Source organism: Bos indicus, chromosome X (genome assembly GCF_029378745.1).
Source record: "Bos indicus isolate NIAB-ARS_2022 breed Sahiwal x Tharparkar chromosome X, NIAB-ARS_B.indTharparkar_mat_pri_1.0, whole genome shotgun sequence".
In the NCBI taxonomy this organism is placed as follows: Eukaryota; Metazoa; Chordata; class Mammalia; order Artiodactyla; family Bovidae; genus Bos; species Bos indicus.
This window is the reverse complement of record NC_091789.1, coordinates 134,350,022-134,372,915: the sequence shown is the minus strand read 5'-3', so window position 1 is coordinate 134,372,915 and position 22,894 is coordinate 134,350,022. Positions and strand designations below refer to the sequence as shown.

Here is a 22,894-nt window from a genome sequence, read left to right as displayed (position 1 = left end):
AAGCACCAGAACGTAGTATCTTGTCCTACATAGACTTAGTCTCCACCTCACCTCACCCCAACCCTCACAACATGCAACTCCAATCACAGTAGGCACTCAAAAAAGATTTTTAAAATTGATTTGGTCTGGAACTTATTGCTGTATAATAATTCTATCAATATGTAGAGGAGAGAAATAGAAGACTCCTTCAAAGCATCCTCAAGGTATTGATCAGGCTGGGGGGGTAGGAGCAGAGATGAGGCAGAAACATGGGGTTTGGAGCCTCAGGAGATCGTATTTGAGAGGAAGGAAGGTCCTAAGGAAAGGGAACCACCCACCAACATTCTGTGCCTTTCCTTGCTTTTGTTGTCACATCAAGCCAACCTCCAGGTGGCCAGGTGGTAAAGAATCCATCTGCCAAAGCAGGAGATGCGGATTCGATCCCTGGGTCGGGAAGATCCCCTGGAGGAAGCAAAGGCAACACACTCTAGTACTCTTGAGTTGGACATGACTAAGCGACTGAGCATGCATGCCAACTCCTGTTCCAAGTCCCCACTTGGTCATTTATTAGCTGTGTGACTCTGCTCCAGTGTTTTAACCTTGTTTCTAACAGTAACTTATCAGCATTTATTGTAGCTATGTGAATTCTAATTCACATTAACTATAATAAATATTTGCATTGGTGACAAGATTTTTATTATTTATACCAGAAATCATCCTTATTTATGAGTCTCAGAGGAAATAGGAAATCCAAGTCAATAGTGACCTCAGAAGTTGTATTTAGAAGGGGGTTAGGAGCAGAAACCTGTTGGGGAGGAGTCTTTGGAAGCCATATATGTATGCATAGCACTTTGGGTAAGAGAGAGAATACTTTGATGGTCCATTTCAAAACATGAGAAATGCTGTTAGAGATAGGGAAGCCAGTCCAGGGAGATGGAAAGGGGACAACTGTGAAACAAAATCCCAAAGAATTCTACGTAAATGATCCTTCTCCTTCCCCAGATTTTACTGCACCATGTAATTTCAAAATCTGTACCCATTACTGAAGTTATTCAAAAACAATTGGATTACTGAGAAGAAATAGGTCAACGAGACAGAATCACCAAGGAAGAGAAAATGTCTGAAGAAAAGAAGGCTCCAAGTGGGAGTGAAGAGTGACAAACAAAGCAACAAAATGAATACAGTGTTTAAGGGGAGGGAGACTTGAGGGGGGTAATTTGAAACGAAAAACAAACATGTTCATCATTTCTACATTTTCACACAGAAAGAGACTCACTCACCTGGCAGGAAGTTCAGAAGAACTTGTGCAGATTTCTGCACAAGTCTAAAAAATTTTAAAAAAGCAAAGAATTAGACCAATGGAAACCAGGCCTTCTTGGCACCATGATGCTTCAGTAGTACAGTGAGCACATCGGCCAAGGACTCTAGACCCCTTGCTGTCTACGAAGGCTTGAACTTGGCAGCAGAGTTACAAAAGAAATGGAGGAAGAAAACCTTACTCTTAAGGAACTTATTACAAATTGGAAGACAAGACAAAGTCAGTTTGGAGGCTGACCTTGTTAATATTTAGTAGCCTGTATTACTACTCGGGCTTCATCAACCACATCACAGTGGCACTGAACAATGAAGTGATCAGTTCTGAGGCAGGGTGGTCTTTTTGAGAGACTCTACTTCATTAGCCCTTTCTTCAGTTTTTGTGACTTAATTTCCCTAGAACCTAAACTCCCTGATATCAAGGATTGGGTGTCATTTATGGCACTTGCATCCCCAAAGCCCAGGGCAGAATTCTTTATCCACAGAGGAGCTGAATAAATAACTCTCTATTGATTGTCCAGTTTGGCTCACAGTTGGAAGGGGGAGACAGAGGCACTGGCAATGACCTGAGAGAAGGCCAAGGCAGATGCACTCTGGGGAAAGGAAATCATGTGCCCACTCAGGAGAGAGCACATTACTGACCACCTGACTTGTATGTTTCAGAATATTCCATCATGCTTTGCTTCAAAACCAAAATATGGGCACAGCTATCAGCTCAAAGATGACAGTCACTTCACACCATGCTCTCCCCTCATGAGAAATACAGACATAACGATGTTCAAATCAAGAACTGCAAGAGGTAACTATCTATAGAGTGATCCTGGAACCAACTGATCTACTCCTGGCTTCAGTTAACAAACTGTTAAGACAGAAGTTCAATGCTCCAGGAGGACACAGGATATGAATTCAAAGAGGAAATAAGAAGTCATGGTGAATTACTATTGATTATATGCTCTTTAAGAGGGAAAAAAAGGACTAGTTCTTAAAAAAGCCCAGTATGTCAGAAAAACTTCATTAACCAATGTTTAAAGACAAAAAGGAAAGCCAAGAAAGATGTCCTGTCCTAGGATGAACAAATTATAAACACATGTACCAATGCTCAACATGGAATGAATGGAAGATTAACAACTGTAAAACATTAAAATAATCAAACAAAGAAACAAATTGATTGTGACTTGAGTATGGAAATAATTTCACTTTATATTTGTGTAAATGAGAATTTTCTACATAGGAGTTTTTGATGAAATTTCACAACTCAAACACATTGCCTCTTCCAAAACCTTACTGATAACCACAATAAAGCATGCTGAGTGGTGCCTAGTAAATCAAGTTTATTAATAAATAACATGAGTCTCTCTTTGCTCCTTTGGAACACTTTCAGGTAGAGAAATAGGGCAAGCAACAATGAAATTTGTTTTGCCTACTGCATGAAAAAATTAAAAAGCCTAATAATACCCAAAACTGGAAAGCATGTTCAAGGGAACATGGGAAATGAACTCTTGCTTACACTGCTGGTGGATACATAAACTTTGAGATAACAGTTGAGCTATGTTTTGAATTTTTAAATGTGCATATCTTTTGATCCAGAAATTCTAATTCCAGAGATTGTCCCTACAGAAATAGCGACACACAGACACAAAAATATAGACACAGATACTCTTATTGCAGCTTTGTATAAGGGTGGAAAAGCCTATGTATCCATCAGTAAATGAATAGTTAAAAAAAGGATGATCCATCCATATTCTGAAATGTTATACAATGCTTAAGAAAAATGAAGTTGATCTACATGTGTTGATACATAGAGATTGTCAATATGTGTAAGTCATTCAAAAAAATCAAGTTTCTTAATACTGTAGCTACTAGGATATGTTAAGAAACAAACAAAGCTCTATATATGTATGCTTATTTGTATAGTGACAAGTGTGGCCACATACAAAAAAGCCTGGAAGGAAACCCACCAAGCCTCCATAGAGAGGCATGTGATGGGGGAAAGGACAAAGGCCAATAGAACATGGGCACAGACGCACGTATGACTATACAGTTACATATATTTTTTTTCTAGCAAAAGGCAGAACAGAGGGAGGCTGGGCCAAGCCATCCAGGTTTTTCAAAGAGAACGCATAAGCTCAGAGGGAGACTAACTAGAACATAAGGCCATTACTAGCTCAGCTGGACACCGTCTCCCTTGGACCCACTCTAGCACAATTAGAAAGGCCCATTGAGAGCACAAAGACTTCTGCTCTCAGAGCCAAGAAACCAGCTACCCAGCCAGGGAGCAAGAACTCACTTGAGCAAGCTGTGGAAAAGAAATGTCAAAAGCAATGATGTGAAAATGGCTGATGGACACAGAGGCCTAAACTTAATTACAGAACTGCCCATCCATCAGCCTCTGGATCTGTCTTTGCCACTATCGCTGCCACATGTCCACTGCCCTTTATCTCCACAAGAAACTAAGCAGGACTCGGGATCTGATGAGGATCAGCACCAGCACTCCAGTAACAAAACACAGTGCCTGCCAATGTTTGGGCTTCTTACATCATTGAAAGGAAAGGGCAAGTCACAAAAGGAACCATACTGACTTATGTAAGACATGGCACAGAACAGAGAAGCTTCACAGAGAAGAACAGCAAACTCACCAATTGCTAGGATTAATTGAAACCTCCCACAGCTGCAGACTGCCCCAAACCATGACATCATGAAGGCTGGAAATGCATCCAACTTCCTCTATTTATCAAGCTGGCTAAAACCCAGGGTAATACCAGCATAACCAGAAAAAAAAAAAAAAGAGAGAGAGAGACCATACAAAGTGGCTTGGACGGGAAGGAAATTATCTCTGATTGTACTCAGAGCCCAGCTCCAGAGCAGAGGAAGCTCAGAGCGGCTGCATCCAAGAACTGGAACACCTGTACTCACTGGCTGCTCAGAGGCCCAGGTGCTGACTGTGGGGTCCACACATCCTGGGATAATCAACGAAACCACTGGGTAACTGCACAGGTAACTGCAGCTCCAGAGAGTTGCCCACTGTCCTCTTGGGTAATGTGATGCTGGTCCAAGGAGCAACTAAAACAAAACCAGTGATGTGATGTGCAGCATCCTGAGGGCTCACTGCTTCATTGAGAACCTAATGATTATTTAGTGGCCCAGACTGTGGGGCAGAGAGTGGCTCACAGTTCCTGACAAAGACACCAACACCATGGAAAAAGGACCAAAAGCCTCAATAAACTGGGAAGAGGAGCAGAAATAAGCAAGGGTAAGCTTCTCTACAGTGGTAGGAAAAGCAAACTTCACAGATGGAGAGGATGAAGGTGAGGCTGCTGGGCAGATACAGAAGAAGGTCAGAGATATGCCAGGCTTGGCTACAGAATGGTGAGTATGGCCATCGAGGAACAAACAAGCATGGTTGTCAAACCTTGTGGTGGCCCCATTACTGAGGGGACCCCACCTAATAGGATCTTTACCTGCACAGACTGGTTCAGTTCTGGATGCCACCATTCAAGAGGAGTCCAACTGAGATGGTTCTGTAAGATTGCAAAGATAATTAGTTGAACAAAACTCTACTGAAGGCCTACTGTATGCCAAAGAACAGGGGTGTTCAGGTTACACCCTTGCCAAAGGCACTTAGCCAACAGGACCATAAGAGCTTGAATGCAGACTGCTAGGTTTTCCAGAAGTTCCGTATGAACCAGGTACAGTGGGAGCTTCAAGGAAGGGAACCTAAGCTGGCAGAGGAAAACGAATCTGGCAGGTTCCTCCAGAAGGTAACAGTCACGCTGCATCTTAAAGGATGTGGAACTCTCTTTACATGAAGAGGTAAGTGCCTCAACTGAGACACAGAGCCAAAGACTGGCACAGAGTGGGCAGGGCTAGAGTCAGTCTGATGCTGCTGAAGCATCAAAAGCAAAGCAGAGAATGGTCAAAAGGGACCTGGAGGGATGGAGCAGACAACCCAGGAAAATGTATTAAAAACATAATCTGTGAATAGACTGGAAAAAATCCACACTGCAAGTCCAGGTGGAGGTTACGACGGATTAGGAATAATACCCATGATGTACACAAGGCCCTCAGAGAAGAACCGTGACAGGGAGGTGGTCTTCATCTCTGCCGTGGGCACAAGGCAATGCTAGAAGGTAGCTTTAAACTACAGCCCAAAGGATTTAAATTAAGAGAAACATCTTGCTTCAGAGCATTGTTAAATTGTAGAAGGAATTGCTTTCTGAAACATCTAAGAAAATGACTGCTTTATTTTTTTAATATTTATTTATTTATGGGTGATATTCTGTTTGGCAGAATCACTACATCAGTGGTAATATTTATTCATTTATTTGGTTGCGCTGGGTCTTAGCTGCAGCACATGAAATTGTCATTGCAGCACAAAGACTCACGCTACTTGTGGCACATGGGCTCCATGTTCTGAGGCATGAGGGATCTTACTTCCCTGACTAGGCATTGAACCCAAGTTCTCTGCAATGCAAAGTGAGTGGTCTCTTAACCACTAGACCACAATGGAAGTCCCATGCAAAGATGACCTCTTTAGTGGCACTGGTGATGCCAGGTCAGAGGTGGAATGAACCAGGCCAGGGTAAGGAGCTGGCAGACCTCTTGGACGGTTGGTCCAATGATGTTTTTTCTGTGGCACTGAACGTTTCCTTTTCTCTCCTCCTTCCTCTCCAGTTTTTTCATCCTCTCTTCCCTTCTACTCTCCTTCATCCTACAGTTTCCCTCTTCTCCTTCCCTCCCCTTTCTAAGCTTGAGGTTTTCCAAATGTACCCCATGGGCTAGAATGTTGATGGTTACCTCTGCCCAGAGCTGAAGAGGGTATTAAGGAGCACAAAGGGAGGGACCCCCTTCGAATGACTTCTTGATCAGCAGACCCGACCCCCTGGGTGAGGCAACCACAGGTCTCCCTGCAACATGGCAGAACTAAAGGCATTTCCAAACTTAGGGCATGCCTTTCCTTAGGGTATAAACAATTACCATCTTAAAAGTGAATCTGTAGGTAAGGATGTACCAATGAATTCTTTCTCAGAGCATTCGTTGTCTATTTCACAAAAACACCTACTTGATTTTTTTAATGACAGTCTTACATTAAGCTATATTCATACAAAGTTTACTAGACATGGACTTTCTTCCTTTTGTATGAAAACATTTCCTGAAGAAAACTGAATTTACATAACTACTGCTGCATTAAATCAATTCCAACTGCCAGACCTGAGGCTTTCTAATTAACTCTCAACTCCTCTTTCCACTGGATAGCAACAAATTCTGAGCATTTTCCTCTACTTAAACTATGCTTTGACACTGTTTTCAGTAATGAAATATGATGAAAAGATACACAGATGAGGAAAAAAACAAACAATTTTAGGTATAGGATGGGTCTCACCAAGTAACTAAGAACACCACCATGTCAATTTTTCCTTTTTTAAAAAAAAATTATATTTGGCTGTGCTGGGTCTTAATTGTGGCATGCGAACTCTTAGTTGCGGAATGTGGGATCCAGTTCCCTGACAGGAATTGAACCTGGGTCCCCTACATTGGGAGCCTGGAATCTTAGCCACTGGACCACCAGGAAAAGTTCCCAGTTTTTCCTTTGTTAAGTTTTTGTTGCATCTTCAACGCAAGTTAGAAATTAAGTCTACTGCCTTAAAGTTTTCTGTTTCCAAATACATTTGCCACTTGAGACGTACTAAGCATTTAACTCCTCCTTAGTCCAATTCCAGGGAGTAAAAGAGGAGGAAACTTTTGCCCATAAAGTTTTTCTTGTTCCCACTGGAAATGAGTAAGAGGTTACATTATTATCCAGCCCTATTGGACAGATAACCTGTGGAATATAGGAACTTGGTGATTTATAGTATCATTTTAAAATTCAAGGTGAGGGCCTTAATCTCTACACTGCTACATCTCTGCCAATCCTGCCAGCAAAAGAGTTCTAGCCTTTCCCTTCTGTGGGAGATTGCAAAACTGGCCATAAATTCTCCCTATGCCAGTATGCCAATCCATCTGCATTGTGACTGCAACTCCTCCTAGCAAAAGGCGGGATCTCTTTCCCCACCTCTTGAATGTGTGATGGACTCGCATTTGCTCTGCCTAACAGGACAGTGGCAAATGTGATGCCATCAGAAGCTTGAAAAGTGCTTTGGACTTCTCTGGAGGTCCAGTGGTTAAGACTCCACATTTCCAGTGCAAGGGACACAGGTTCAATCCCTGGCCAAGGAACTAAAGTCCCACGTGCCACATGGTGTGGCCAAATATTTCTTTTAAAAAGTGTGTGACTATGGAAGTTTGCACTTTCCTGCTGCTCCTGGAACCTCGAGCCACTATGTGAGAGGGAGAACAAGCCTGAGTTAGCCTGCTGGGTGGTTAAAGGCATGTGTGCCCACTTACCACTTACCACTACTGTGCCAACCTCCAGCACAGTCATCTAGCTGACTGGCAGGGGACTGACTGCAGGGACATGAGTGAGCAAATAGACTCCAGCAGAGCCCAGCCCACATTGCAGACTCCAGAACTGGGAACAAATGACATGGCTGTGGCTTTATCTAAACCACTAAATGTTGGGGTGTTTTGTTACACAGAAAAAGCTAACTTATGCATCTTCCTTCTTCCTTTCCTCTTCACCTTTCTTTTCCTCTCTAGCTACCTTTCCTCCCTTTCATTATTCCCCCCATGCTTTTTGCATTTCTCTTTTCCTTCTGTGAGTACTGCTGCTGCTAAGTCGCTCCAGTCGTGTCTGACTCTGTGCGACCTCATAGACGGCAGCCCACCAGGCTCCTCCGTCCCTGGGATTCTCCAGGCAAGAATACTGGAGTGGGTTGCCATTTCCTTCTCTGTGAGTACTACAGGTACCCATTTAAGAACCCACAAAGCACAAAAGACAGTGGCCTGGGCTAGTTCAATTCAAAGTCGGTCTCATTTCCTCCTAACCCATCCCTCTGAAGCCCACATAAAACAGATTCTAGGCATCTCACATGGTCTCTGGGACGTGCTCATAAAGTGATGGGAAAGATGTTTCTGGGACTGGCAGGCAAAAGGGTGGACTCTTGCAGTTTGCAGCCCACCTCTGGGCATTTACTGGTAAAAATCTCCCTGGGAGAGTCATTTATCACAGTGACTTGTGGAGTAGACTCCTGAGGCGTCCTAGCCACCCCCTTGCCCTGTTACTCCTTGTCAGCAGAGGGGACATACAATAAGAAAATGGGCCTGTCAGGCCAGACACCCAAGGGTTAAGGAGCATAGCCCAAGACCCCTTCCCTTACTTGGCCACCCTAAGTGACTGGAAGATATATTTATAACTATAGGAAACAACACACTATGAAGTGGGAAAATGCTTAGATTTCCATTTGTTCACTACATGAATATAAGAAAATCAATAGGATCATCTGGCTAATGACATCAAACCACTTGGTACAACTCAGAAGCCACAAGAAGGTCATTTCTTAAAACGCTTTTCTTTCCTCTTCCTCATTTATAGTCTGTACTTTACTCCCACTCTAACTTATTTTTTCCCCTGAACGATGTTTTCACAGACTTTTTAAAAGCTTACTTTTCCCTGGCGTCCTGGAACCTGTCATCTGTTTGTGGTTACAACATTAAATGTTTAGAAAGGGCAAATTAGATGTCAGGGTTGGATAAATGGTCACTTTTCTTAATGGTGTTTTCAATGGAACTCTTTTCTCCCTAGGATTCCCTGCAGAGGTTTGCTTCTTCTCTAGGTGCATGCGTGAAGGTATTCAGAGACTGACCATCAAACTGTCAGGCCAACAGGGGTTTTACTGCTTCCATCAACAAGAGTAAATCAGAAGTACACCCTCTGGAACACACTGCTAGGATTTTTTTCTCGATTTCTCAATGCCAGCTTCTGGAAGAGCTGAGGAAGGCTTTATTGCCTCAGGTGTCTTCCAGTATCTCCCTTCTCATGTTCCACAACTATCCATAGAACCCCTCTGTATAAAGAGAATTACTTGTCCTCCTTCTCATCTGTTCTTGATAGCAATTATGCCTTCCACTTGTATGGTGATTTATGGCAGACAAAAGGCCAAGAGGTACTCAACAATGGAGACCAAAGATGACAAGATGCCATTCTGATTCCCTCTCTCTCCTTGCACAAAAAAAAAGCAGATTCAAGGAGAACACACATTAGAAAAGGAGATCAAAACCAAGGAGGGGCATTAGAAAACAAATAGCAAGGACATAAGGACTTCACATTTGTATTATCAAATATCAAACCACAAACAGGGCTCTCTGGTGCCCAAAGAGAAAAAGAATCACGTTCCATTCTGAATTCATCCATGAAGAGGAGAAAACAGTTCTTCGAGGAAGCAGAGTTTTTCCTTGTAACTAGTCCTTTCACTGAACCTGCTCAGGGCTTGTCCATACTTGCTATGGCCACTCTCTCTCTTCCCAACCTCTCTGGAAATGATTTCAAACAGGATTTTGTGCTACTCTTATCAAGGTCACCCAGGACTCCCACCTCACCTAGCTCAGCAGTGACTTCTCAGTCCACAGCTAAATCCTCCTGTTAGCAGCCTTTGACGGTTGATAACATCATCTATAGGAAGTTGGCTCCTAATTAAGACTCCCTTCTAAATGGAGGCTGGCCCATTATTTGCACTGGGAAAGGCTAAATGGGTTGTTTTGGAAAAGCCAGAAACATCTTCATTCCAATTCCTACTCACAGATGAACAGTGTTATAAAATGTGCTGGAGTTCTAAGTAAGAGCTTTGAGGACACAAATATGGGAGTGACTGGTTCTATCTTTTGTGTGTTTGGGAGGTGGAGGACTAAGAAACTTGTTCCGTTATCAGCAGGACTGAAGGAGAGGCTGCCCTGTTAAAGGCAGCCTAGCATAGAACTCTTCTCCTACCCTCAGAGTTCTTAATTTCTGACTAATAACTAAAAGACCACCTGTCAAGGCTTGATTTTTCTCTTTTTGCAAGGCACTGACACCCATTAAAGACTGCTAATTTCAACTGATCAAGTCAGCTTTGCTGGTGAGTGGGGATAACACAGGCATGGATGACCAGGGAGAGCCCTGCGGGGTCAGACACAGACAATAGGAGCATTGAGATGGGAACCTGACGTTAGCTCAGTGAGGGCAAAAGGGAACAGATGGGGAAGAGATGCCCAAGGAGAGTTTGCCTACATTAGAGCTTTAGGTTTGCTGGGCTGGTCCTTAGAAACCAGATGTCAATGCCATTCCAAGCAGCTCTCATACAGCCAGGAAAACCTCCCACTTGCTAGCTGGTCTTTTCATTTCTTTTTCTCCCCCATTAGAATGTTCTTTGCAAGCATCAACCAACACTACCTGCTCCTTTTGTTTACACTGCCTTCAAGTGACTCTACTTGGCTCCACCGAAAGTGGAATTATTTTTTTCAGACAGGATGGTGTAAGGTAGGGTGGGGAAAGCCTGCGCTGGTGGAAACTCCTCTCTCACCGGGGAATTTGGCTGTGACACTGAGCCCTGGCCTCACACCAGAACAGGGCTGTCCATCTTTTTTTTTTTTTTTTTTAATAAGTATTCCCCTCTTTGACCCGCCCAGGGTGTTTTTCCAGGCAACCTGGCAAACAACAGCATGACAGGTTCAATGGTTTTCATTGAATACCCCAGTGAAGTCCTCCTCTGAAAACTGGACACACAAACAGCCCATAAAAATCATACCTCCCACAAGTGTCTGGACGCTGCCTTTTGCCTAATGACCCTCCAGCACTGATGCAGCATGGGTGGCTTCGTGGCATTTTTTTTTTTTTAATGATTTTTCCAAAACTGAGGTGTTCCAAGTGGTGAGAGAGTATTGTTTTTTTTCCCTTACAGCAAAAGTCTAACTCCCCGGACATTTTTGGAAATCTGGAGCAGATCACATGAGTGGTCCCAAAGCTTCAACTCTGCCACCAGACCCCAAAGTCTCCTTGAACCTGGAGGCACACTGGGCTTGCCTGTTAGAAGGTCTATAGTGAAGTTACTCAGTCATGTCCGACTCTGTGATCCCATGGACTGTAGCCTGCAAGGCTCCTCTGTCCATGGGATTTTCCAGGCAACAATGCTGGAGTGGATTGAAATTTCCTTCTCTAGGGTATCTTCCTGACGCAGGGATCGAACCCAGGTCTCCCGCATTGCAGGCAGACTCCTTACCATCTGAGCCACCAGGGAAGCCCTATAACTCACTCTAATACACTGCAGGAAAGTCATGTGATATCCCGTGTGGGCCAGTTAATTTGACCTTGAACTCTACAAGGGGTCAGAAAACTTGATAGCAGAAAGGCAGCTCCTAGAAGTCCTTCTGCCATGTGGACTTCAAGCTTGCTACACAGAGAATGGAGGCTAAAACATTTTACTGGTGAAACCAGCAACTCAACTAGAATGATAATTAGAATGCTGAGGAAAAAAGTAAAGATTACTTCTCTTCCAAAGTATAACACACACATTAGTCTCAGAAATAGATGAAAAAACTCACAGTAAAAAACTGCAAGATGAATATGAAAGAGAATATTTCAATCCATCTCTTGGGTTCTCATTGGAAAGGGTCAGGTTGAAAGGAAATGAACCCAAGTGGGAAAGTCAGCTGGTGGGGTATCTCAGGAAGGAATATTCAGTAACTTCCTCATGAATTGTCAATAAATATTAACCACAGTAAAGAAAGGTCGCCGTGCCCACTCCTGAAGCAAATGGCAGAGTGTTTAAAGAGACAAAAGCCCCTGCCTTTGAATTCTGGCTCTGCTACCTGCTGCTCCTAAAACCTTTGGGCAATTAACTCAGTCTATCTGTGTGCCTCAGTTTCTCCAACTATAAAATGGAGATAATATCAACAGCATCCATCTCACAGTTGTTGGGACATATAAATGTGTCACTACACATGAAACACCTAAAATAATCCCTGGCACATAGCAAATTCTCAATTAATAGTAATAATCAATGTTGTAGTTAGAAATTTATGTTGAACACAGCATCTCATATGGGCATGATCTGCCTGAATAAAGATGTAGTGGGCTTGTGCAAGCAAAGAAAAAGGGCACAGTATCTCAAAAGAGCTGCTGTTAAAACTCATGTTCCACACGTATTATAAGTTGCTTTTAGTTAGTCTACAGTAATCATGTCAAATTACTGACGAAATTGCCAAAGCACTTTCACATATAGGATACTGCAGAACAAAGGGAGGTGGTGGGGAGGCCAAGATATTTTTACTGAGTACTGATGAGAACGAATATGTAACTTTAGCCTGCCACAAGCCGCAGGACAAAGTTGTCTCGGATATTAAAAGTCTTGCCAACTGAGGATCCTTATCCATAAAATGGGAATAATCGTAGTATTTGTCTCCTAAAGTTCTTGCAAAGGAGTAGTAAGTACAGGAAATGTGCTGAGCAGAGAGTGTGGCTCATATTAATAGTACATGTTCAAAACATTTAGCGATGACCTCACTGCCATCATCCACTGCTCAGGTGTGTCAGGCACTTGGCTGACTGCTTCAAAGGCCTGGGCTGCGGGTGAAATTGAACGAGCTTCTCTAAATACAGTCTGTGTGGGCAGTGGGCCCACTACCCTTCCTGTGTTCCTTCCGCTCTGGCCATCCCACTTTGCCCAAGCCCTCTTTCCACCTCCCTGCCCTGGGCTCTTCTCCTCATTCCCACCCCATCATCACTGCCCTCCCCCCCCCCACCTCACAGGACCACAGTGAGAATCCCTGTTGATCCCTGAGTATGAAGGTCTTAATGAGCTTCCTGTCTCAAAACTCATCAACACTTTAAACCAACTCAGATGGCTGAATTAATAACTCTGTCATTTGTTAAAGGAATTGGGGGACTGGGGGAGAAAATGAGGATGATATTTGAGGGGCCAGGGCCATCTTTTAGGGCTTTAGTCTCTTGCAACTGAGAACCCTGCACAAGGGTCGTCCCCACCCTGGTCCCCTGCATGGAGGGGGTGTGTGTACCACCAGGCTCAGTGGACTCCCCATTTGACAAATATTTAGTGAGTAAATACCATGTGCCAGGCACTACGTGAGGTGCTAGGAATGCACTGGTGAGCAAGACAGATGCAACTGTGCACTTCTGGAACTGACATGCTGGTGGGGCACTCAAATAAAAGTGTAAATGAACAAACACATGAAACAATTACAAGTTTTAAAGAGGGCTGCGGAGCAAACACACACAGCTGAATTATATTCTTAGGGGAAACAGTGAGGCACAAAGAATGTGCAACTTGTTCCATATGATAAAGGAAATCAGCAAATAAAAACATGTCACCATAAGATCCTTTCTATTAAGACATTCACATTGTCAAGAGTCAAGCTAACGCATTGCCAATACGCCAAGAGACCTTAACTCCCAGTGGGGAAGCTTGCTTTCTCACTCCACTCTCTGCCATGTTTTTTTCCTTTACTTCTGGGGTTTGGACCAGGCTGCACCAGTGCTTTGATATTTTCTCAGAACAGTTTCAGATGAAAACATGAAGACAGGTTTACCTTAAAGGAATCAAAATTATAATCCTTAGAGAACTAAGTAAATTTTCACTTGCTTATAGCTGTTTAGCTAAAGTTCTATGATAAAATTGTTCTTAATACACCTCAAAATGAGAACCATGCGGGAAGGGGTGGGACTATGGGTGGATTATATTTGTGGCCCTGTGGTTTTCTGTAATTTTTCAAATTTTAGCAATAAAGCTACACTATTTAAAAAAAAAAGTAATCTCACAGGCCTATTTGGTTTTTTTTTTTTCTTTCTATCCAACAGCAAAACAAAACTACACTAAAAACATTATTAGCTGCTCAGTAATCTACATAAGTATTAGGTAGAAAACTAAAGCAGGTTAGTAGACATGAAGCATGTGGGATGGTATGGCAAGTTAGAGAAGTGGCCTGTGAAAGCATCATGAGACAATGACATATGAGCAAAGACCTGTGGAAGGAGGTCAGGGAGTGAGGCCAGAGGCCTGCTGGGGGATGAACACTGCAGGTGGAGGGCTCTGTACCCTGGAAGAAGGATCCTCTATCACCTGTTAACCCAGACACACAAAATCACTTCACAAGGGAACAAGTCTGGACTTAATGGAACCAAAAATGAGTCAGAAGAAAATGAACTGATGAGTTGGCACGGCAGAGATAAGAAACCACTGCTACAGACTATGGTTAGGCAGGATTCTAAAAGCCTTATTTGTACTAACTCGAGCCCAGCGACAACCCTAGCTAGGGTACGTATATAACTTAATGTTCAGACTGGAGCAGCTGGGAATAAAATGAAGACACTATTACTTAATGCAGAGAAAGTAGGCATGAATCCAAGATGCCTCGGGCAAACTGGGATGCATCACCACCCTATCCAGAAACCGTATTATTGTAACTCCTTTATAGAAAAGGAAACTGAGGCACAGTACAGAGGTCACAGAAGGAAGTGGCAGAGTGAGGATTTGAACTTGGACAGCCTAGATTTAGAGCCCACACTCTTGATGCCTACCTAGTATCGCCTGCCTGTGTTGTGTATGCTAGGAAGCTCCCAGTGCTAAAAAGCTGGGTTGTCTTTATCATCAGTAGATCAGGCCGGGAAATGCACCAGCTGTGAGAGCTAAACATCACCACTTTACAAGAGCAGAAGCCCTGGACAACCCCAGCAACCTCTCTGATTCAGTGACCTGTAAAACAAAGCTACTTGGACCTACCCTGATACCACTGGCCACACTCAGACAAGGCCGTAGTTCATAAAGAAGATTTGGAAGCTGAAAAGCACAACATGCATACTATTATACACTGTTATCATAATTAAAAATTTGCAGGGACTTCCCTGGTGGTCCAGTGGCTAAGACTCAGCACTCCCAACACAGGGGACCTGGATTTCAATCCCTGGGCGGTGAACTAGATCCCACATGCCGCAACTAAGAGTTCACAGGCCACAATGATGGTCGAAGATCTTGAGTGTCACAACTAAGACCCAATACAGCCAAACAGACAAATAAATAAATAAAATCTGCATCTCTCTGCAAAGGGCCAAAGAGTAAATATTTTCAGCTTTGCCCATATGGTCTCTGTTGCAACTAATTAACCCCACAGACAACCTGTAAATGAATGGATGTGGCTGTGTGCTAATAGAACTTTATCTACAGGAAAAGGTGGATGGTTACAGGCCAAAGTTAGCCAACCCCTGACTTACAGAAATGCTATTTAAAATTGCAGCCCTTCCATGCTCCCTGTGCCGCTGTTCTGATACATTTTCCTCTACAGATAGCATGAATCACCATCTAACATAATGTGTATTTTATTTACTTTATTATCTGCTTCACTCACTGGAAAATAAGCTTTGTTGAAGGCTGAGGTTTTGCCTGTTGGGTTCACTGTTGAGTCTTTAATGACTAGAAGCGTGCCTGGGCATAGTAGGAATGTTAGAAAGACTTGTTGAAAGAGTGCATAGATGAATGGAGAGATTTTGAAGGAGCTGGACATACTACTGGGGAAAGAAGGGAAAATCCATGGCCAGTAAAAAAAGGAAACAGAGAAAAAAAATGATATCTAAAAACCTAGGGGAAGAAAAATGACTGCAAATGAACTCAAACTCAATTTTGTGATTCCTTGTAGGCAAAGGGAAAACTGATTATTTCCAAAACCAATTTTGTGGGTTGTGAACATTTGGAAGAACTAAAGCCTTATAAAACAATTTCCAAAATAGCTGGTTAAAACCTAAATGAATTATTGGCTTAATTTTAGTTAAGAGAACAGCTTGAGGTTTGTTGCAGATCAACTAATTATGTGTGTGTGTCTGTGTGTGCACACACATGCGAGTGTGTGCACATTTAATCTTTCCTCTCTCCTGACCCTAACAAATGTGGGTTCTGTTTGTTCACTGGGAGTGGTCTGAGGAGTGGTAAGGAATTAATTCAGCATACTTTGCAGGGAAACATACATATTTGTCCCTAGTTAACTTCAGGGCTTGGCAAATTGTAGTGTCATTCATTCTGATTCTTCTTCATAGTTCAACTGAAGGTTAAGGTTAACAGCAAAATACTGCTGAACTGAATAAGTCCATTTCTAAAGAGAGAAGGGTTCTTTACACACAGTGCTTTATGTAACTCTTTCAAACCAAGATCTGTATAACACATTCAACTGAACAACCTCAAGTTCTTTGGAAGAAAATAAGACTTCTCTTCTACAAAAGCAAGTATGTATATCTAATGCACAGCTGATAACCTAAACAATATTCCGCTTTCCAGGCACACGGCTTAGCAAAAGTTTGGCTTAGCATAGAAGAACAACACTGGCAAGACTCTTCTAAAGATCTCTGACGTTGATCCTTTATTCTGGTGCACTCAGCTCAATGTCTGAGCACCTAATGAATGCCAACAGGGAGTGAGGCTGGAGAACTTCGTTGTTAGGCTCATGCGTTACCATTTTATCCTTAATTTCTTAAAGAAATAAATTTCCACTTACTGACTGCTTTAACATGGTAACTGTAAAAAGACCACTGGGCTGAGTCAAAAGACTTAGCTGAAGGAATGAAGGAAACGGAATAGACTGAAAAAGGAAAAGAAGATGAAAATGAAGAAAGGAAATGAATCTAAGAAAAAAATGAAGGGAAAGAGAAAGGAGTGGAGTTGTGATTCGTGACATGGAGGACCCTTGAAAACATGACGCTAAGTGAAAAAAAGCCAGATACCACATAGTGCATGATTCCATTTCTATGAAATCTCCTGAACAGGCAAAGCCGTAGACAGAAAGTAGAGCATGGCCGCCAGTGTCTGAGGGGAGGAGGGGAAAGTGGGCAGTGACCACTAATGAGTGCAGGGCTTCTCTTTTGGGTGATGAAAATGTTCTGGAATTAGATAGTGGTGATGGTTACAGAAACTTGTGAATACACTAAAATCCACCAAATTGTACACTTTAAAATGGTGAATTTTATGGTATGTGGATTATTTCTCAACAAAAAAGGGGGGGATCAAAACAAAACAAAACAGAACACCAGACTCTTGCCATCGACTAGCTTTGTGAGCTGTGGACAAGGCATTTAATTTCTCTAATATGCTTCCTCATCTGAGAAAAGGGGGCAATATTAACTTAACTCTCAAGTTGTTGCAAGACACAAACGGGATAATCTATATCAAAGTAATTTGGAAAAATAAATAATGCTACAGATTCAAGGTAATTTCACTCAAAATCTTAATGAAGTTCTTTATGGAACTTAATGGTAATTCTAAGGTGTACACTGGGACTTCCCTGGTGGCTCAGCAGTAAGGAATCCACCTGCAATGCAGGAGACTCGGATTCAATCCCTGGGTTGGACACATCCCCTGGAGAAGGAAATGACAACCCACTCCAGTATTCTTGCCTGGGAAATCCCATGGACAGAGGACTCTGGCAGGCTACAGTTCATGGAGTCACAAAAGAGTCGGATATGACTGAGTGACTAAACAACAAGGTGTACAGCTGTTCCTTGGTATTCGAGGGGGATTGGTTCCAGGAAACCCCACACATACCAAAATCTGAGGATATTAAAGTCCCTTCTATAAAGTGGCCAGTTATAATCTGCTGCTAAGTCACTTCAGTCGTGTCCGACTCTGTGCAACCCCATAGACGGTAGCCCACCAGGCTCCCCCATCCCTGGGATTCTCCAGGCAAGAACACTGGAGTGGGTTGCCATTTCCTTCTCCAATGCATGAAAGTGAGAAGTCAAAGTGAAGTCGCTCAGGCGTGTCTGACTCTTAGCGATCCCATGGACTGCAGCCCACCAGGCTCCTCCATCCATGGGATTTTCCAGGCAAGTTATAATCTACAGAGCATGTATTCTTTAAATCATCTCTAGATTACATATACTACCTAATACCACATAAATGTGATGTAAATAGTTGCTGACTTAATGGCAAATTCAAGTTTCGCTTTTTGGAATCTTTTGGAATTTTTCTTTCCAAATATTTTCAATCTGCAGTTGGTTGAATTCCTGGATATGGAACCAATGGATATGGAGGGCCAAATGTATATGTAATGTAAAAGAAAGTGGCCAAGACAATCTGACAAAGAATAACAAAGGAGGGCCTGAACTGCCAGATACCAAGACTCTTTAGAAAACTACAGTAATCAAGGCTGTTTATTACTCAGGGTTTGACAAATATACCAGGAAGCCAAATTTTAGTGAGCCTGGAAGCAGATTCACACATATAGGGGCACTTGATATAGCAAAAGAGGACCAGGGAAGATGCAGCTGAGGGAGGGCAAGGATCAACTCTTCAATAACTAATCCTGTGACAAGTGTTTTTCCACATGGAGAAACAATCCACACATAGACTGCCCCCTCAATTCCAATTAGACTAAAATTATTTCAAAAGCCAAGACTTTAAACTTCTAGGAGACAACAGAGATATCTTTAGGTCTTTGGGACAGAAACATAAAAGTGCAAACCATAAAAGAAATAAGGAAGAAATTTGACTACAATGAAAGAATCTTATTAGAAAACACCATAAAAAGTAAGAAAATAAGCCCCAGACTGAGAGGTATTATTTATAACATATATCACTAAAAACCAGTATCCAGAGTATATAAAGAACATCTGCAAGTCAATTTTAAAATACAGAAAACCTGATAGAAGAAAAAAGAAACTTGAACTAGAATTTCATGAAGATTAAATTTAAACAGTCAGTGAACACTAATATTCAGAGAAATGCATATTAAAACCAAAAGAGATACAATACCATTTCAGCAATAGTAAAAAATCTCAAGTTTGACTATGCTAAGTGTTGGCAAGGATGCTGAGCAACAGGAAGTCTCTTTCCCAGGTGCTTAGGAGAATAATCTGGAAATAACCAGTACAGTTGAAGAGGCATATACCCTACCACCTAGTACTTCCATTCCTTGGCAGAAACCAACACAATATTGTAAAGCAATTATCATCCAATTTAAATTTAAAAAAGATTTTTTTAAAGTATTTTCATTTCTAAATATAATCTCTATGGAAATATATTAGCACAAGGAAACATGTTCAAGGCTGTTCATAGCAGCTTCATTTTTAATAATAAAACCTGAAGCAATTTAAATGGCCATCAATAGAAGAATGTACCAATAGATTATATATTTACACAACAGACTACTACAGAGCAGAGAAAAAGAAATGCGTAAGAGCTACATGTAGCAATGAGGACAAATCTCACAAAAAAGACAATGACAAAATTAAAGTTGCAGAATAATGTGGGGGTAAAAAAAATACCAACCACATAGTTTAAAGCATGCAAATAATGACCTAGAGGGGTGGGATGGAGGAGGCGGGATGGGAGGGAGGCCCAAAAGGGAGGTAATATATGTATACATACAGCTGATTCACACTGCTGTACGGCAGAAACCAACACAACATCGTAAACCAATTATACTCCAATTAAAAAAAAAAAGCATGCAAGCAGCATTTTCTCTTACTAAGGGACATATTCCTATATAGGATAAGTATAAAGAAACATATGAGAAGATGAAGACCAATTTCAGGACAGCACTTACTTCTGTGCACTTTTTAAAAGCTAACGAGGACTTCCCTGGTGGTCCAGTGGTTAAGACTGTGCTTCCAATGCCAGGAGTACAGGTTCGATTCCTAGTCAGGGTAGTTAAGATCCCAAATGCTGCGTGGCATAGCCAATAAATAAATAATTTTTTTAAAAAAAACCTAATGTATGGCCAGGTTTGAAGACTTAAATGACACCATTGATGGAGCAGGTCCAAAGGAGATGGAATTCCATGCACTTTCCTTAGCAGAACTGAACAAACACTGACCCACTCTCTAGGGGTCTCCTTAACAGCAAAGGCCACATTGGGGTCAAAGCCACATGCCTGACTCATACACAGTGTTCTGATTACCTTAATTATCCAAAAGCAGCCTATCCTAGCAGTAACAAGCCACAAGAAGGGCTCATTTTAACTCAGGTACCATTTCAATGTTAGCACCGGAGAAAGACAAAGTACTGAAATGGAAATATCCTGGCCGATAAAGGATTATCATTCAGTAACAAGCAGGAACCAAGACTTTATCAATATCACAGTTAATATGAAAACTATCCTGTACATAATTTAATCTTTGGTGATTCAAAAAGTACTTTAGGCTCCAACAACACAAGAATCTTTACTACAAACATCTGTTGTCATTACACATAATTTGTTGGCTAATAAAAAGTGTTGACAGAAGGCTGGATAAGCCAATGAGAAGTTGTACTTCTATCAATACTTCTCTCTTTGCAGAGAGTTGATAAGACTTCTTTAAAAGGCTTTCAAATCATTTGTAGATCCAAGAAAGCTAGGTTAAGTACTCAGTTATTTGATTTTAAGGGTTATTTTGCAGGAACTGATTAAATAATTCTGAGGACTTGGAACAGTCCTTGGCAAAGTTAACAAAAAGATGCTGCTCAGGGAAAACTGACTTCCTTTTTAGTACTCTTTCTCTCTTTAGGGCCCATTCACAACTTGTCGACACCCAATGGCCTCCTACTTTTTGAATCCTATCTGCTCTTAAGAGATGACCTCATATCAAGACACATCAACCAAATTCTGTAATTCATTTACATTTTAACAACTATTTAAGTCAAAGAAATGAATCTCTAAGAGTGGAATTTCAGGATTTAGCTACATGAATGGAGGAGTTGGGGGGAAAGCTAAGCACAATTATTGCTATCACTGGAGTCCCACTCCTCACCCCCAAATTAATATTTTGTGGCCTTAACCCCCAACATGACTGTATCTGGAGATAAAATCTCTAGAAGATAATTAAGGTTAAATGAGGTCATAAGGGTAGGACCCTAATCTAATACGACTATGGCCTTTTAAGAAGAGAAAAAGTCTCTCTCCTATCGCCTCTCTCCATCATTTGAGAATACAACAAAAAGGTGGCAGTCTACAAGCCAGGAAGAGAGCCCAAAGTCACAGGGAAGCACTCACCTAACCATCCATCCTTGATGTTTTCATACATATTTACATTAAAGCTAGTCCCATTGATGTAGTGGGTACTCCTAAAATACCAAATCCAAAGGAACAAGGGTCTCTAATCAGGAATCCCAGGAGGCCCAAACAAAGACATAGTGGGCAGCACACCCTGGCAGGGGTACAACAAGACTGTGAGCAATCCATTCTAGATGCCAGGTCAGGCCACCCTCCCAAATATCTGTGCCTGGTGTGGGTTCCAATCATTCAAGGAACCACAGAAAGGGGAATGCTGCAAACAAGGTCTCGAGGGGAAAAGGCAGGCTTCTGAGTATATAGAAGGGCTAAGATCCCCAATTTTAGCACAGACAGTTCTAAAATGCACTGAGAAGTTTAAATTATACCAAAGTTTGGGTCCAACTCCAGTCTGGAGAGAAAGGCAGGAGGAGGGGGACAAGCTAAAGACATGGCTATGGACTTCTTTGGTGGTCAAGTGGTAAAGACTCCGCCCACCAATGCAAGGAACACAGGTTTGATCCCTGGTCCAGGCATATCCCACATGCTGCAGAGTAACTAAGTCTGTGCACCACCACATTGAGCCGGTGCTCTAGAGCCTGGGAGACACAACTACTGAGCCTACGTTCCCTAGAGCCCATGCTCTGCAACAAGAGAAGCCACGACAGTGAGAAGCCCCTGCTCATCACAACTAGAGAACGTCTAAACACAGCAATGAAGACTCAGGGCAGCCAACAAATTAATTTAATTAAAAAACAAACACGACTAGAGGAGCACTGATCACTGGCACAAAGCTTGGAAAACAGGGGTGGTACGTCCTTGAATCTTAAAGTCAGGAGCTTCCATGCAGTAAACTGAAGGTCCAAGAAAGGACTCCTAGTCCTAAGGGGCTGGCAAGAGAGCACATGACGGAGAACCCCAGGGAGGGAAGCCTACAGAGAGGAACACGGAAGTAGGATGCAGCCAGGGCGAGGGTTGCCAGGGCCACAAGATGTGCTCAACGGCTCTGAGGCAGAACTCAGAGATACACTTTCCCCCTACCCCCACCCCTGGCCCAGCAAGACTCAGAAGGACAAGAGGTAGCTCTGTTGGGAGTCCAGGTATCAGTTCTGTTGACAGTCCAGAACACGGAAGCGTTCTAAGATTGGGCTTACTTCCAGCCACCTGAATGCTTGGTGTCATGCCAACAAAATAACTAGACATTGGTGAAGTCCTCCCGAGGACCAACCCAAGGGGCTCCCATGTTTTCATATCATGGGTTTTATTAAAATGAACAAAAGTACTTCCTGACTGCTGGCCTCAAAGAGCCCTGCTATAGTTTGGGTTCTTCCAGAAGGTAATCTGAGGCAAAGATTCGAGAGCAAGCAATTTATTTAGCATGTGATCCCAGGACACAGGAGAATGGGGAGGTGAGATGGGGGCAGGAAGGCAGTTCATACAGATGCATCATCAAGCCTGTTACCACTGGGGGAGGCTGTCTCATTCCTGGAAGCTCTGGGATCCAGTGCAGACTGCCCAGCTGTCTCAGGGGTCCCACTCAGGGGCAAAGAGCTGGATTAAATACCTACCAGCCCTGGCTGAGGGCTGCTCCCGGGGGTGGGCTGGGAAGGGTTTATCCTGGCACTCCAGGCTGCCACATGGGTGGAGAGAAATGTCCAGCTAGTGGCTGGAAGGGGACTGGGTGTACCGCGGTGCTCAGGGCCCAGGATCTTAAAACGGACACCCGGTCTCT

At 42.6% G+C, this 22,894-nt stretch overlaps 1 protein-coding gene across 10 annotated transcripts in view; it reads right to left on the bottom strand.

The window, feature by feature from the left end:
- ADGRG2 (adhesion G protein-coupled receptor G2) overlaps positions 1 to 22,894 on the bottom strand; it is a 127,638-nt gene that overhangs the window by 81,402 nt on the left and 23,342 nt on the right. For 3 of the 10 annotated variants that reach the window (XM_070784656.1, XM_070784658.1, XM_070784659.1), the window contains one exon: positions 4,752 to 4,811. The exons of the other annotated variants lie outside the window; for them this stretch is intronic. The gene's annotated coding sequence lies outside the window, so the exon portion shown is untranslated. The remainder of the gene's footprint in view (positions 1 to 4,751; positions 4,812 to 22,894) is intronic. 10 annotated transcript variants of the gene reach the window in all.